Below are 17,473 nucleotides of genomic sequence, written 5' to 3'. Positions count from 1 at the left end.
AGAGACACAGACAGACAGACAGACAGACAGACAGACAGACAGGCAGAGGCAGAGACAGAGACAGACAAACAGAGACAGAGAACACTATCCATTCTACCTGGGCTTAAGCTGAGAAGACTTCCCTATTAGGTTGACTCAGACAGAGTGGACTCTCACATTTTCCGGAAAAGTGAGTCTGTTTTGGAATCTACCTGTGACCTTGATATTTAGGTGAAGTAAATCCATTCTAGTTTACCCTGTAGCCTAGTGAGAACTCATTTTAAAACCAACAGCCTCTGTTCGTTGCGCTTAGCCACAGCTCTAAATGATGCACTTAAAATATAGTGGTTTGGGGACATGGCTCAGTGGCAGAGTGTCTGTCTGGTTTGTACAAAGCGCTAGGATGTCGTGCTGAAATATACTTTCAAAATGACAGCAGTGACAATAATTGTTGGCACTTGTGGAATGGTGACTCTGGGGCCATGTTCAAAATCACCTTGTGGAGTTAAGTCCTAACTATCTTCTTAACTTCACAGAGAGTGAAGGGCAGAGAAGATAACCATACTACAACACACACACACACACACACACACACACACACACACACACACACACACCACACCACCACACACACACACACCAAAGCAAATAGTAAAAATTAGCAGAATAGAGGATAGGGGAACAAGATTCTAAGCATAAACTTCAACAGTGCACTATAGACCTCAGCGTCTTCAGAGACCTCACAGACCTTGGACTGTGACGTCAAATTGCCATACAGGCTTGCCTGTCCCTGAAGCTAAGTGCTTTTTCCACATGGACTGCATGACACTCCCCTCCTTACACACATGCCTGTGTGTGTTGGCCATCTTGATGTTGGACTTTTTTTCCCTTACTTAGTTACTAAGATTTTAATGGAGACGTCATGGGAGGACACGGCTTTCTGGGGCCCCAGTGCTGTGTGACCTGCAATAAGCTGCAGTTTTGGATAGACAGGAACTTGCATTTTCCTTCCATCTCTGAGTTGTTCTTTGTTGGGTGTGGCTATGGGGTCCCTGTTGGCATTTGGGTCTTGAAACAGGTGATGACCCCTCAGGTCATCTAGACCCAACATTCTGCACTTCTGAAATTACATTAGCAGCCAGAAGGAAAAGGCAATACCTCTGCTCTACTAATAATTCTAATAGGAAGCACTAACTCCAAACCTAATGTACCTCTTCCCAGTGATCACAGGCAAAGAATCAAAGAATCTTTTGGGTTTATTTGTGTGTGTGTGTGAGTGTGTGTGTGTGTGTGTGTCTATACATTTGATGGAAAGTTCACAACATAAATTTCCTGTCTTCAGCATTGCTAACTGCACAGTTCAGTGGCATGAAGAATGTTCACACTGTGGGCAACCACCTCCATCATCGATCTTCAGAATCTTTCCACCTACATTAAACAATAGCTCCTCCCTTCTCCTCCCTCAGACTCTGGAGACCCCCCTTCCATCTTTCCAAATTTGCTGACCCTATGAGCCCCAGACATATGGAAGAATACTACTAGCAACATCTTTTTTGTGATCAGCACATTTCACTTAGCACAGTGTCCTCAGAGTTTGTATATGCTGAAGATGTGCCTAGATTTTCTTACATTTTTAAAGCCTTTAAAAAGAATGATATTGCTTTCGGATGTGCACAACACATTGTGTTGCCCAACCATCCAATGCAGACGCTCGACATGCCCACTTCGTGGCTGTTGTGAACAGTGCCACTGTGAGCCTGTGTGTGTGTTTACATGGGGTGTGCAGGGGTCCCTCTCCTGGTTCCACTCCTGAGTCTCTTAGCTAGACGCTCATGCACAGTTCTGGTTTTAGTGTTCTTAGGAAGCAGATGCTGTTTTCCATAGTGCACAAGGGTTTTCTGAATTTTTGAAGGACAGAAACCCTCCATACATACACTGTCTTGAGCGTGTAAAGGGAATATATAGAGCACACATACTTTGACAAGGCACACAAAGGCAGGAATTGACGAAAAGACTATCAACGAATACTGCCTACTGGTTTGCTCCTCTGGCTTACTCCATTTGTTTTCTTATGGAGCCAGGACCACCTGCTCAGGGGTAGTACCACTCACAGTGAGCTGTGCCCTCCCATGTCCATCACAGATGTAGCCACACACCACTCTTGTGAAGGAATCTTCACAGCTAGGATTCTCTCTTCTCAGATGACTCCACCTTGTGTCAAGTTGACAAAGACCAAAAAACCAAAAATGAACAAATATATTAAAAGATGGACTTGAGCGGGGCTGGAGAAATGGCTCAGAGGTTAAGAGCACTGCCTGTTCTTCCAAAGGTCCAAAGTTCGATTCCCAGCAACCACATGGTGGCTCACAACCATCTATAATGAGAGCTGGTATCTTCTTCTGCCCTACAGGCACACATGGGGGCAGAGTACTGTATAAATAATAAATAAATAAAATCTTTTTTAAAAAAAAGATGGACTTGAGGGCCACTGAAGTGAGTTGGTGGGCATAGTCTGACTGCCTGCGTTCCAGCCCCATCCCCTACAGCCACATGGTGAAAGGAGAGAGCCAGCTCCCAGAAGTTGTCCTCAGACCTCGTCCACCTGTGTGCTGTGGCATGCATGTACCCAGAAGCACAAAATAATGATCTTGATGTAGTAACAGAAGTTTATGACTGTGTCACAGGAGAGGGGAATAGGGTAAAAGCGGAGGAGGGAGGACTGGGAAGATACAAGGGATGGGATAACAACTGAGATGTAATATGAGTGAATTAAAGAAAAAAATAAAGAAGAAGCTTATGACTGTGAAAATACCTGCGTGACTTATTTTAATAACACAGAGAAAATACATTTGTAAGACAGACATCTGGACACCGTAGCACATAGCTGTGACCCCTGGAAGCTCAAAGTTCTCCTTGACTACAGTGACTCTGAGCTACATAGGCAGCCTGGCCTACATGAGGCCCTGTCTAAGAAAAACCAGCCAAGTCACATGGCCACTAAGCTTCAGAAGCTGTTCTTGACTGGCCTATCTTTAAAACAGATCTGGCATTATTTGAAATAGAGATTCGTTTTCCTTAAAAAGAGATGACTGGGATAGATGTGAGTGCCACCCCCGGTTTTCAGAGTTCTAGAAACATGGCAGTTTAGAGACTCTAGGTGGGTATGCTTTGTTTCTTATTGCTAGCATGTTTCATGACTGTACAGAAAGAAAATCAAGAGCGTTAGTCAAAATTACACTAGGAGAAATGGATGTAGTTGACGGCGTGGTGGCAGGAATGAGTACAAGCACTGTGTGCTCAGGTGCCTTCAGGAAGATGCAGGGACAGGCAGTGGAGCGTTGGCTCAGAGGTCAAGTACAAGCACTGTGTGCTCAGGTGCCTTCAGGAAGATGCAGGGACAGGCAGTGGAGCGTTGGCTCAGAGGTCAAGTACAAGCACTGTGTGTTCAGGTGCCTTCAGGAAGATTCAGGGACAGGCAGTGGAGCAGTGGCTCAGAGGTCAAGTACAAGCACTGTGTGCTCAGGTGCCTTCAGGAAGATTCAGGGACAGGCAGTGGAGCGTTGGCTCAGAGGTCAAGTACAAGCACTGTGTGCTCAGGTGCTTTCAGGAAGATTCAGGGACAGGCAGTGGAGCGGTGGCTCAGAGATCAAGTACAAGCACTGTGTGTTCAGGTGCCTTCAGGAAGATGCAGGGACAGGCAGTGGAGCATTGGCTCAGTGGTCAAGTACAAGCACTGTGTGCTCAGGTGCCTTCAAGAAGATGCAGGGACAGGCCAGTGGAGCGTTGGCTCAGAGGTCAAGGGCACTTGTTGCTCTTGCAGAGGACCCAGGTTCGGTTCAGGTATGCATATGGTGCACATTACATACATGGAGGCAAAACATCCATTCGCTTAAACCTCAAAGAAAGAAAGGAGAAAATATGGGAGGCTGGTGTGGAGAGGTGGCTCAGCAGGCAAGGGCACATCCTTCTTTTGCAGAGGTCCCTGAGTTCAGCTCCCAACAGCCAGCTAGGAAGTTCACAACTGCCTGGGACTCCAATTTCAGGGAACTCTGAAGCATCTGGCCACTGTAGAATCCATGTGCACATACCCACAGACAGGCCACACAAGTACACATAAATAAAAATCGTACACATAAATAAAAATAATGAAAATAAATATTTTATAAAAGAGAAAACACAGTGAAGGGGCCAGTGACGTGGGTCACTGAATAAAGGAGCTTGCCACACAAGCCTATCGACCTGAGTTGGATTTCCAAAACCCACTAAAAGTTTTTTAACAGAAAAAGGAAATTTTTTAAAGGAATTATTAAAAACAACAAAAATGTTAAATTCCCAGATAGTTATTATATTAGTTAGGGTTCTCTAGATGAACAGATCTGATAGATGAAAACACACACACACACACACACACACACACACACACACACACACACACCACACACACGGCTGTGGCCCAGCTAATACAACAACAGCTGTTTTCCAATGAAAAGTCCAAGAATCCAATAGTAATTCAATCCACAGGACTGAGTAACACCACTGGTCTTCAGTATACAGGCGGGGGGCTGGGGGGGGGGGGCGGGATTCTGAAGGCATGGGCTCTAACGCCTCAGCAGCAGGACAGAGCTTGTCAGCCACAGTGAGGGAAAGCAGACAGGAAAGCAAAAGCTTCCTTCTTCTGTGCCCCTTAGAAAGGTTGCTTTGAGGTATAGCCCAGGTTTAGAGTGGGACTTCCAACTTTAACAGCTCTGGATTAGGGTGGGGTCTTCTCACCTCAAATGATCCACTCAAGAAAATGCCCCGCAGCTGTGCTCAGCTCCTTGGGTGCTTAATTCACTGTAGATGTATTCAAGCTGCTAACGAAACATAGCCATCAGTTATTTACTGGGGACACATATGATGAGACACCCCGTGACCATGACGTGAAGCTGATAGTGTGTAAAACAGTAGCTGTGTACACGAACGGTGGGTATGTCAGTGTGCAGAAGGTCAGGGAGCAGGCTCAGCGGCCAATGGGGTGATGGTACCTCTGGGGGGATGTGGTGGGAGAGGGAATTTTCCTTCAACATCCTTAGGTACTGTTTATTGCTCTTGGTGAAAATGAATGTCTACGTAACTTTTTAAGCAATATAAACAAGCAAACCATGGCCTGTGTGGGTACATCACTCCCTGCAGTGGGAGTTCAGGCCCAAGGTGAACATGGACTGTTACAGATTGAGAAGGAGAAAGAGAAGCAATGCCATGTGTGTGAAGAGCTGAGTGGCATGCTGACGGCACCCCATAATCTCTCTCCGCTGGCCAATGGTCTCTTGGATGGTGTCTTAGTTACTTTTCTATTGCTGGGACAAAACACCATGACCAAGGCAACTTATACAAGAAAGCATGTAATTTGTGGCTCAGAGTTCCAAAGGGTTACAATTTATCATCATCATGACAAGGGAGGCAGGCATGGCACTGGAGCAGTAGCTGAGACTTACATAATTCTACGCAAATACAAGGCAGGAAGAGCGACTGGGAATGGTGTGAGCTTTTGAAACCTTAAAGCTCACCTTATTGGAGGAGTGACACACCTCCTCCAAGAAGACCACGCCCCCTGATCTTTCCCGAACAGTTCCATCAACTGGAGAGCAAGCATTCAAATATATGAGCCTATGAGGGCCAATCTTATTCAGACCACCACAGGCAGAGAAGGCAGTGTCTGGGCCTTGCAGCAGGAGCCACCTACATGTGGGAAGGGGCTAACAGCAGCATAAGAGGCCCAGGGGCAGATAGAATGTCAGCGCTCAAACCAAGAACGGCCTTCATAAAAGAACGCCATCAGCCCCACATCAAACACCAGAAATGGGGAGAGATTAAAGGCAGTGAAAGTATCCCCAGGTGTCAACCGGGGGTGACGCTAACAGCTGCCCTAGGGTTATGGGGTAGCAGTCAGTCTGCAATGGGTAAAAGAGTGAGCAAGATGGGGCAGGCTCGAGGGGAGTGCAAAACTGTCTTCCCAGAATCAAGGCTGGGGGGGTGGGTGGGGGGAAGAGCTAAGGTGACCCCTGGGAGGCTGAGGTGACCCCTAAGAGGTGAGTGAGGAACCTACAGGTTCCAGTGTGAGGAGGCCAAAGCCAGAGAGCAAAGCTGGACAAAGACGGCTGCTTTCCACCCAAGGAGACCAGGGCACTGCCGCAGCCATCCCAGGCTGGGTGGGCTGGGTGGAGGCGGGCTGGCTGCCCTGAGAAGGAGAGAGAGAGCAGCTGGGGCCGGCCAAGGGGGCGGTGGAGGTCTAGGGAGAGGGCAGAAGGGTCACTAGACACATGGAGTGAAGCACTAAAGGGTGTGTCCGTTCCTTTCTCCTCTTGTCCTTGTAGTGAATAGGATGAGATGTGAGAAGTGGCGTGGCAACCTGAGGCTAAATTTAGCAGGGAATGAGCAGTGCAGAGTGCACAGAAGGAAAGACTGAGCATGCGCATGCACAGGGGTTGGGGTAGGGGTGGGGCTGACCATGCGCAGGGGAGGGCGGGGTGGGGGAGGGGAGGGAGGTGTCCGGCGCTGCCAAAAGGACACTTGCAGGACTTGGGGTGGGGGAAGAAAATCAAAGTCTAAGGGACCACTGGGCAGGAACAACAGGTTAGTAACAAGGCAGCAGAGTGTATGAGCGAGTGGAGATGAAGCTTATGGGAAGAAAATGGACTGCCAAAGTTTTCTAGAGGTGTGGTTTTTAAAAGATGGGGGCAAAGAGTCTGGCTCTGTTAAAAATGAATGTCAATTTAATATAACATAAAGTCCCCAAATAGACAGTTTAATTTTTTTCCCCATTTAGAGTGAACCCAGAAGAAGGTAACCCATAATTCTCTTGGTGTCTCTAAAGGCATCAGTGACCCGGGCTTCGTCCGATTTTCTCCCTTGTCATCCTAGCAGACAGAGGGCATTGTGCTCTCAAGGTCACCCTAAGACAGTGGTTCTCAACCTTCCTGATGCGCGGCCCTTTAATACAGTTCCTCGTGTTGTGCTGACCCCAAACACACATCATAAAATCATTTCATTGCGACCTCATGACTAACTTTGCTACTGAATGAATCACAGTGTAAACAGTCTGTGGGTTCCTGACAGTCTTAGGTGGCCTCTGTGGAGGGGTCGCTGACCCCCAGGTTGCAAACCACTGTCTTGGACTGAATATGGCTGCTGTGTGCCAGCTGTTACATGTGTGTTCCAAGCAGCCGCATACTTTCAAAAGCAAAATTGCCTAGCCCCAGCTGAATTCGGCTTCTAGGAAGCCCCACCCAACACATCCCCTTTCATCTCTTTCCACCCTAATCCAGTCACCAAGCTAGAAGCGAAGAAGACTGAGAAAAAACGGAGAGCTTTCCCTGCCCCCTTCCCTTAAGATAGTGTCTTACCACACAGCACAGACTGTCCTCAAACTCTTTATCCTCCTGCCTCAGCCTCCCAAGCACTGTAATTGCAGGTGTGCAATACCACACCACACTGAAAGCCATTTCTCATTCAAGCTAGCAATGACCTAGGCTAACACCAGGGTCTTACTCCTTGCATACTTGGCAGAAGCAACATAAGGGGAGAAGAGGGGTTTTTTTGCTCAGGGTTTCACGGGACTTTCAGTCCATCAGAATGTGTGGCCGCAGGTGGTTCTGCTCATGGTGGCATCATGCAAAAGTAGTTTGTTACACAGCACTGACCATGAAGCTGACTGATACACTGTAACACTCAAGGCCTGCCCACAGTGGCCTTAAGTCAGCCACTTAGGTCCCACCTTCCTGGGCACCATTCATAAACTCCCCAAATGGTGCCTGCATCTAAAAGACTCAGTGTCCAGACACATGAGCCTATGTGGACATTTCACAGAAATCTATCACTGAGGAGGACAAATGTGGGAGGCAGTTAGTAGATTTTTAAAGAGCAAGCCATTGCACCTGAGGCTCACAATAAAGAGGAATCTGCTTCCTCTCAAGTAAGTTTTTTGCTCCTGGTGTAGTTCCTAGCTGGGCTAGAGTCCCCTCTGGTGAGCTCGGGAGGAAGACCTAGTGGTCCCTTAGCGTAGACATCACCAGGCATCCCTTGTACTTGTCCATTCTGTTTCTAAGCTGACATGAACTCTAGCTAGACAGTGCTAAGTGACCTGAGTAGGGGCAGGGACTATGAGAGAGCAGCACCTTTCTGAGCACCCTGCTGGGCACACACACACACACACACACAAACACACACACACACACACACTGTCCACCAAGGTGGAAGAGTCTTAGTCCCTCCACCTCCCACCTCCCTCTAGATCACATTCCTTGCAAAGCCAGCAAGAGAGAGTTCACTGAGGAATACAATCCATGCTCCAAGGCAAGGACTGAGCTCATGGTATACCCCTTCCCCTCTGCTGACATACAAGGTCTTAACAGCCAGTCCCTCCTCCTCAGCACCTGTAGGGCTGCCCTAGACACCCTAGAGAACACAGAGCAACAGGAGGGCCTGATTAGCAGTTTATACAATTCATAAATGAAGAGCCTCAAACAAAACTGGTTGAATACAATTGAAAATGCATTTAAAACTGGACCCCCATCCTCCAGTGATGGCCAACAATAAAAATCACTCTGTGTTACCACTGCTTAGTTTCAGCTTTCTTTTCTCCTCGGTTTTACACTCTGAGGAAAAAAGATCATTTTTCACTTTATCTGTATTTTTTTTCATTGACATACAGTAATTGAAATTTATGGGTGTAGTGATTTGAATATGGTGCTAATGGCCCACATAGACTCATGCGTTTGTTCTTGGTCACTGGGGAATGGCACTGTTAGGAAGTATGGCCTTGTTGGAGTGGGTGTGGCCTTGTTGGAGGAAGTGTGTCACTGGGGGTGGGTTTTGGGGGTCTCAGAAGTTCAAGCCAGGCCTAGTGGCTCCTTGTCTTTTCCCGCTGTCTGCTGACCCAGATGGAGAACTCTCTGCTCCTTTAACACCATGTCTGCCTCGCTTCCCACCATGATGATAACAGACTAAACCTCTGAACTGTAAGCTAGGCCCAGTTAAATGTTTGTCCTTATAAGAGTTGCTGTGGTCATGGTGTCTCTTCACAGCAATAGCAACCCTAACTAAGACAATGGGGTATGGTATGAGATTTCAATATCTGTATGCATTGTATAATTAATTATCAGATCAGAGCAATCAGCAATGCCATCTCCTCAGACATGTATCATTCCTTTGTGCAGAAAGTATTTAGAATCTTCTCTACTACTTACCTTTTAGGGATAAGTGTGTTTCATCTATTTGTTGTTTTGAAACAGGATTTCACTATGTAGCCCTGGCAGGTATGGGATCGCTGTATAGAGACCAGGCTGGTGTCTGGTTTCTCACAGAGATCTGCTTGCTTTTGCCTCTTGAGTACTGGATTAAAGACATGGACCATCATGCTTGTCTTTTTTTTTATGTGCATATGTGTGAGCTTATATGAATGATCAAATATCCTGGCACTGGAGCTACATGTGTTGTGAGTTGTGGGTGCTGGGAGCTGAGTCCCAGACCTCTGCAAAAGCAGTAAGCATTCTTCACCACTAAGCCATCTCTCTGAAACCACACAACCTTATTTTTATATCTTATGGGTGTGCTTGAGTGTGTATGTAGATAGATGTATGATAGATAGATAGATAGATAGATAGATAGATAGATAGAAGATGTAGAAATAGAACCCAAGTCTTCTCTGCTCTTAACTGCTGAACTACATCTCACCCTCTAGTAATTACTCTTAACTAGTCTGTTAATTGTTGCCAGCCATAGATGTCTGTCTCCTTCATTACAGAATATTAAAAGTTATTCCTCCTATCCAACTGCACCCCTGCTTCCATTCATCAGATAAAATTATATGAATAAATGAAGTTGTATGTGTGTGAATTTACCAGCTGGGTGGATGAGGAAGCAAACCTCCCCTTGAGGAGATATTATTCCAGAGTGCTCCAAAGCGCCAGAAGCACCTTGAGAGACTCATGACTAAGCTTAAACCTTTGCGTTCTTCAAGCTGAGAGAGGTGCTTCTGCATCTTTTGGCAAGTTAAAGCCTTTAAACACATCTGGGAGCCAGGTACATGTCACCCATCTGCAATCCCAGTACAGGGGGCTGAAGTGGGGGAACTGCTAAGAGTTCAAAGCCATCCTGGGCTACAGAGTGAGCTCTGAGCCAGCCTGGGCTACAGTGAGCTACAAGCCAGCCTGGGCTACAGAATGAGCTCCAAGCTAGGCTGAGCTACAGAGTGAGCTCCAAGCTAGCCTGGGCTACAGAGTAAGCTCCAAGTCAGCCTGGGCTACAAAGTGAGCTCCAAGCCAACCTGGGCTACTGATCAAAATCTTGACTTAGAAAGAAAGAAAGAAAGAAAGAAAAAGAAAGGGAAGGAAGAGAAAAATAGAGAAAGACAGAGAGACAGAACCATGTGTATACCCTTCCATCTCCCAGTGAACAGGGAGCTGGTCTGGTGGCTACAACCAGGCTGACTCTGTTAGGTTTGTCTGGCTCCCCGGAGCTGCTGTCTCCATCTGGTTCAGTGCTGCTCAGTCCTAAGATCCTCCTAGCTGTTCTTACTACAAACACAGAGCTAAAACGGAATTGAATGCTGGCAGGAATGCGTCTAGGGAAGGAAGTTATATGATAAGTGAGGTCTTCCTTAGAACTGGCAGAGCCGTTTCATGCCCTGATGTTCTTGGTGACCCCAGCAGCAGCTGAGCTGGAGGCAGGCTCTGCGGGGCCACCTGGCATGCTACCCATGTTGCAATTCCCCACCCAGGCGGAGCACCTGAGCGATGCTGGCAGACCAGCCTGGGAACCGCTGTATATGTCTGCCCGGCAGAGAGTGTCTGTGGCAATCGGCGCACCACTGTTTGTTTTCAGTGTCAATGAATGCCAGTGGAATTGGAAGGGCCCAGTCAGAGTGGCCCAGATTCATTTGGACTCCAAAGGACAATTGTCCTTTGAATTAAAGACTTGCAAGATTGCCCGGCCTTTGAAGGCGATTCTTGTTTCTGCTTTTCTGTTGGTTTGGTGTCTGTCAGAAGTGTTAACTCTGAAGATCATTGAGCATCTGAACATGGTGTCCATTCAATGCTTTGCTTTCCTCCTGTGTTTATACCCAGCTGAATTGGAACTCAGTAATCCTCCTGCCTCTGCATCTGGATTGTTGACATTTCAGAATGTACCATCACCAGTGCACTGCCTTGGAGTGAAACATTCTCTAGAAAAATTTCAATAGCAGAGAGAGAGAGAGAGAGAGAGAGAGAGAGAGAGAGAGAGAGAGAGAGAGAGAGAGAGAGAGAGAGAGAGAGAGAGAGAGAGGAGAGAAGGAAGCAAGGAGGAGGGTGGCCATTATGTGAGTGGACAGGAGATAGGGCACTCTAACATGTATATGTAGTTGGCCTGCTTTTTCTAGCACAGAATGGCTGCCTCTGCCTCTGGAGTCCTGGGATTACAGGCAAGGCAAGCACACTAGCAAAGGGCCCACATCCAAGGACTGTGTCTATCAACAGCTTAATGGAATCACACACCATCCTGAGAAGGTATCTTTAGGAGTTTTTTTTTTTTTTTTTTTTTTTTATGCAACGGGAATGGTAACTTTATCAGGTAATACACGAATAAAACGAATAGGTGAGTACCTTCCTCAGAAGCCTTGGACGCAATGGACTACGAACACTCGGTTAGCATTTGATTGAAATGATGGCTCCCAAAGCCTTTGGTACTATGACTTGGGGCAAGTTACTAACCTCTGCAATCCTCAGTTTGTTTGCCTGTAAAACAGGGATAATAATAGTCACACTTCCTGGGATTGCTGTTTGGGTCAACTAAGGTGGTGATTAGCAAGGGTTACATCGACACATGGTAAGCATTCAAAAACTGGCAGGTGCTTTTATTTTATCATCACCCACTATAAAGTAACTACAACTAATAACACAGATGCTTATGGCTGTTTTCCATGCACCATTGTATACTATTATTCTCCCTTTAGACGTGGAGGTAGCTAAACCAGACTCCCTGTTACTCCCCCACTGTGGACCATGACTGTCCACCTGCTGTGTTTTGGAAGCCTCTCTACATATATAATGCACCAGCAAATGCAGTCCCTCACTTGAACGCAGAGAATCATAGCGCTTAAGGAGTAAACGAATAGAGAAAACATTCACTTTGGGGCTTTGTCTGTCTTTGCTGTTGAGTCAACAAATTCCATGTTGGGTTCTAAGAACACCACCAAGAGCTGAGCTTCCATTTACAGAAATACTAACTCCTGAATTTGTTTTCAGAGATGAGGTCAGTCTTTTAAAGTGTGCTTTTAGAACGACCGTGTTTTACTCATATTTTTAGAAGAGATGGTCCAATTAATAAAAAGTGGTTTAAGTATATCTTAGAGCACATCATTGTATTCATGGGAAAAACAACTTAGAGAGACACGCACGTGTGTCTACACCTAAACATGTGTGTCTGTGTGCATACCCTCACTCCTGTTCTGAAATGTAGGGGACTGAGAGGGAGAGGGCAAGTGAAATTACAACCAGCTATGAATGTTTAGTGAAAACAGTTAAATCAATCTCTCCCTCCTCTTCCCAGCCTCCTGCCATCTCATTCTGATGAGAGTCACTGGCTTCTAGATAAAGCCTGCCTTTGAGAGGGAACTGGCCCTGCCACTCACAGGAGAAGCACATGGGCAGCCCTATCCTGTTTTCTTGAACCCTTTGTGACCTTCTGCAGTGAACAAAGCAAAACAGTCTAGTGGGTTGAGTTTTTTTAAAAAGTTCTTTCATATCATTATTTCAGCCATATAAGACAGAAGGCATAAAAGGGAACAAGCTACATTTCCACGCAGAAAAATGCAGATGTTAGCACCTACCACTTTGCCATAGTCTCAGATGCACAGCTGGCTGTCCCTCCAATAGTTAGTAGCTGCTGTCTGAGGGTCCTGTTATAAGACATCTTAACTGAAGCCCACCAGGCCTGGGACAACCTACACAGAGGCCAGGGAGCATTCAGATTTTACCAAGCTTGCTGAAGACACAGAAGCTCAGGGCAAGCCTGACAGGCAGAGGATCTCCCCCAGACTCCTCCTATGTCTTCCCTCCCCTCCTCACTCAGTTGCTATTTACCAGTCATGACATTCGGGGTAAGATGAAGGATGGATAAGGAGGTGAATTTGACAGAGACCCTGCCCTTAGAGCCACAAGCACCTGTATGGACTGGAAATCAATAGCTTCCTGCAGAGCAGGCCCTGGGGTGTCAGCTCCAGGCCACAGAGCTCAGGTCAGCCAGCCTTATGGCTCCTGCCTGCACTGACCACAGCACAGTCCAGAAAGAATTCTGAACAGACCCCCTTGCATTTCAATAGAGACTATAAAAATGACTGCAGGAAACTGGGAGCAAAGTGGAAGACAGGGTCATCCTGTTCCCCCAAAGTCCACTGTTGAGTAAGAAACACTAAGATGTGTCACCCTTCAGCACAAACATTGTCAAGGGTGAGGTCCTGGAAATCAGAGAGAAATTAGTGCTAGTGCCTGCCATGACCCAGGAATTCAAACAGGACCCATCTCTAACACCAGACTCAATGAAAGAAGACTTCCTAAAGGTAGACAAAAAATAATGGAGGTTTAATTCAGTAGTGGAGTATGGAGGCTCTGGATTTGACTCCCAGCACTACCATGGCTTCCAGAAGAGGGGAGGGGGAGAGGAGGAGGAGGAAGAGAATGAAGAGGGAGAAATTTTTTTCATTACACTGTTGAAACTGAGCACCACCAAAGGATGGCCACATATCCAAGGGTATAGAGACAGGGCTTGATGGGTGAAAAAAAGAAGGAAAGGAAAGGAAGGAAAAGAAAGGAAAGGAAAGGGAAGGAAAGGAAAGGGAAGGGGAGGGGAGGGAAGGGAAGGGAAGGGAAGGGAAGGGAAGGGAAGAGAAGGGAAGGGAAGGGAAGGAGACATGGGGTTGGCTTGATCGAAGCAGAGATTGGACCTCAGAACATGTTGGAGGACAGGCGATATGATCAAAATACATTTGCATGTGAAGAACAAATTTAAAAATGAAAAGAAAAAATCTTTACAAAATGTTTTAAATAGAATTTAGTAGTGATCAAGAAAACATGCTGGTTCTCATAGACATTCCTAGGAAAGCTGGGGTTTGCTGGTGGGTTTGGTTTGTTCTGGTAGTTCAGTATGCCCTGGAATTGTTGGGAGAAGTCGTTTGGGCTTGTTTGCTCCTTTTTAGAATAATTGAGTATGCAGTTGGCAACAGAAAATGTCAGAGGGACTCAGACACAGCAGTCAAGTTCTCAAACAGTCTTCAGTAGCTCGCAGACCTGAACGTAAGAAGTGCTTTTAGTTTGGGACAAGAAAAGGCAAAGAAAACAACAAAGCAAGCCATTGCATTTTTTGCATCAGTCCAGCCAGTAAAAGAGATTCCTTGCGTGGCCTACATCGGCTGACTGGTCATTTGTCATTCAGGTTAAACACAAGACAGAAGTGAGCATTGTTCTGATGTTGGCCCTGATAACATCCCAAGAAAACTGGTGAGGGAGAGAGAGAGAAGCAGATCATGGTCAATGCTGTCATTTGAGTTTCAAAAACACGATTTTTCTTTTAAAGAAACATCTTCCGTTTCCAAGGACAAATGCATAGTTCCTAAGAGCAGGCTAAAATTTTCCACTGGACTCACTTGGGAGCAGAAACTCCATTCAGTGGCAGCAGGTGGCCAATCTCAGCTATCCCGGGATACTAGACAGTGCCCAGTGCCCAGTCACCAGCCTCACTCCCTCACCCCCCCCCCATCACAACCACTTTCTGCCTAAGAAATAATTTTGTGCACTAATATTCCTAGTCTGCTGCAGCCTAAGCTGATGAAAAGAAGGCTTTATGGCACACGCACACGTGTGTGTGTGTGTGTGTGTGTGTGTGTGTGTGTGTGTGTGTGTGATTTTTACTCTCTAGGTAACCCTGGGAAGAGGCTGTTGTCATCCCACTCCTCTTCTCACTAGTGAAGCCAGTTCTCAGGGGAGTCGCTTGCCTGGGCCACCCAGGGAGCAGGTGGAATAGAGCCAGGCCAGCTGGGCTCTGACATGGTCTGTTGCATCCTGAGGCGTGGCCCTGCCGCTGGTGGATGGGCTGATGTTCCTCAGGCTTAGCAGCACCTTCCTGACCCCCAATGACTTTCCCTACCTGGAATTGCACATCCTGCTGTCCCGGCCCATCCTCTGCCCTTCCTGGACACTGCCCAAACCTTCATTTCCACTGATCTGTGTGTGCTGAGCTGGGCCTGTCGCTGGGTCCTCAGTGAGCCTCAAAGCAGAATGTGAAATCTTTTATTCAGATACAGGGTCTTTGGCTCTTCCAGTTGTTAGAAGGTGACATTTAACTTTCAAAGTCCTCTTCTTGGGTGCCTACTGGAAGGCACACTCCTGCAAAATGGAGGCAAGAGAGGAGGGATGATTAAGGGGGAGTTCCTCACCTGAGATCTGGTTTCTCCGTGTCTGACACAGAATCAAGAATTTAAGCACAAATGACAAAATGTAGAGATATGCCTGGGTCATATGGCAGCTCCGGTTTTAGTTCCTGAGGAACTCGCACCCTGATTTCCATAGCATCCAGACTAACTTACACTCCCACCAGCAATGTGTAAAAGCTCCCTTTTCCCACATGCTCACCAACACGTGTTAATATTTGTTTTCTCAATGACTGCTGTTCAGCACTCCTGGGTATTTAGTCAAAGAGCTCTGTGTCAACATATCACAGAGACACTTGCACATCAGTGTTGACTGTAGCACCACCCACAATAGCCAAACTGTGGGACCTGCCTGGTTGTCCACGGACAGAGAGATAGGGAAAGAAGTGTGGTCTATAGACCTGTGTAGAACTGCAGTGCTCCACAGCAAAGCCGGGAATTCTCTCGTTTGTAGGAAAATGAAGACGGTCATACTGAGTGCCAGTGTCAGACGGACATCGCATGCTTTCTTTCAGCTCTAGATTCTCAATGTTATATGTCATATTAGATCATGCGTGTAGAAACAAAACTGTCTAGAACAAAGGGTACTAAGAGGAAAAGGAGAGTGGACAAACAGGACGGTAGGAGAGTATGGGGGAACATGGTCAAAGCATATTATGTACGTAACCTGAAAATGCCTTTCTAAAACACAGTTCTGTGTGCAATGAGTATACACTAAGAAAACAGAACAAAAGGATTGCCTGTCTAAGGATGACACTCCCTTAGCCAATGTGTTACAAGGACTAACAAGCAATGTTTAAAGCCAGAACGTGTGCTCTTTTAAAGGCCCCATTGTCAGCATTTCTCTGTCGCCCCCAGAAGCCACCTCACACCACCACCTATAGTTTCATTCACAAAAAGAAATTAAAGATCCGGGAAGTAAGCAAACCAGTGAATGTTTTTTTAAGGTTAATTTTTAAATTTTGCCTAGCCTTTGAATTTGGCTGTAGATTATAGCCTTTAAAAGCAACGTGGTTTCAAAATCATGTAGGTGACTATTGCTAAGACGTACAAAGGCTCCTTCCCCCACCCTATGTGTATATATACATATGTGTATATATACATATATGTGTGTGTATATATAATATGTAATATATTATATATATGGGCATATGTGTATATACATATCTATGCTTAAACAAAAGAGTATCCTGATACAGTTGAGCTACTGAGACAGTTTTGAGACTGACAGGACACTTCTCTGCCCAGGTGTGCCTGACCCAGGCACCTGGGGCAGTGGAAGCTCAACCTGAAAGAGTGGCCTCTCGAGCTCACAGTCTCCAACCAGAAAGACACGGATGCATGTGGGAGTCAGCAAAGAAGAAGCCAACGTTCTTAAGGGAAAGTGAGAAATTCCTGAGTGGGTGCAGTTCCCAGGACAGCAAAAAGACAACAAACTGGTTTTGTCTAGGCTTGTTGTGTTGTGTTGTGCTGGGTTTGTTTGGAATGAGACTTACAGTGGGAACTGGGTGAAGGCTGAGGTAATTTCTGCTGAGATTGGCTTCTTCTCTGGGTTGCCATAGGCTGAGCCAGTGGAGGGCCCAGCCCATTCTCTGCATGCCTCCCTGGTCCAGGCAGGCAGATGACCACACTTTGTTCACACGCTGCCCACCCAATTCGAGGTTGATGAACGCCCTCTTTGTCCATCCCTCACGAATGCTTTGTTAGCTGCTGACCTTGGCTGTCTGCTCACTGGTCCCTGACTCTGCAGGTGTCTGGCTGGCCATTATTTAGAACCGCTGACACCATCTTACGGCCTCATGGACCCTAGAGACTTACTAATGGATTTGAAAGACAAGCTTCCGATCTTAAAATGTGGAGGACAGAAAAGAGTATTTGGAGGTGTGTGAATATGTTCAAAGTACAGAATACAAATATGGGAAACTGCCATAATAAACCCACTATTTTATACAATTAATATAACTTAAAAAAACAGTGACCAGTGCTAATTGCACGATGAAAAAAATGTTAGGGAATTCAGGGAGAAAGGGAAGTCTTGTTTTCTCATTTGACTGG

Source organism: Acomys russatus, chromosome 18 (genome assembly GCF_903995435.1).
Source record: "Acomys russatus chromosome 18, mAcoRus1.1, whole genome shotgun sequence".
Classification (NCBI taxonomy): Eukaryota; Metazoa; Chordata; class Mammalia; order Rodentia; family Muridae; genus Acomys; species Acomys russatus.
The sequence above is the reverse complement of the archived record's forward strand: the minus strand, read 5'-3'. Positions refer to the sequence as shown.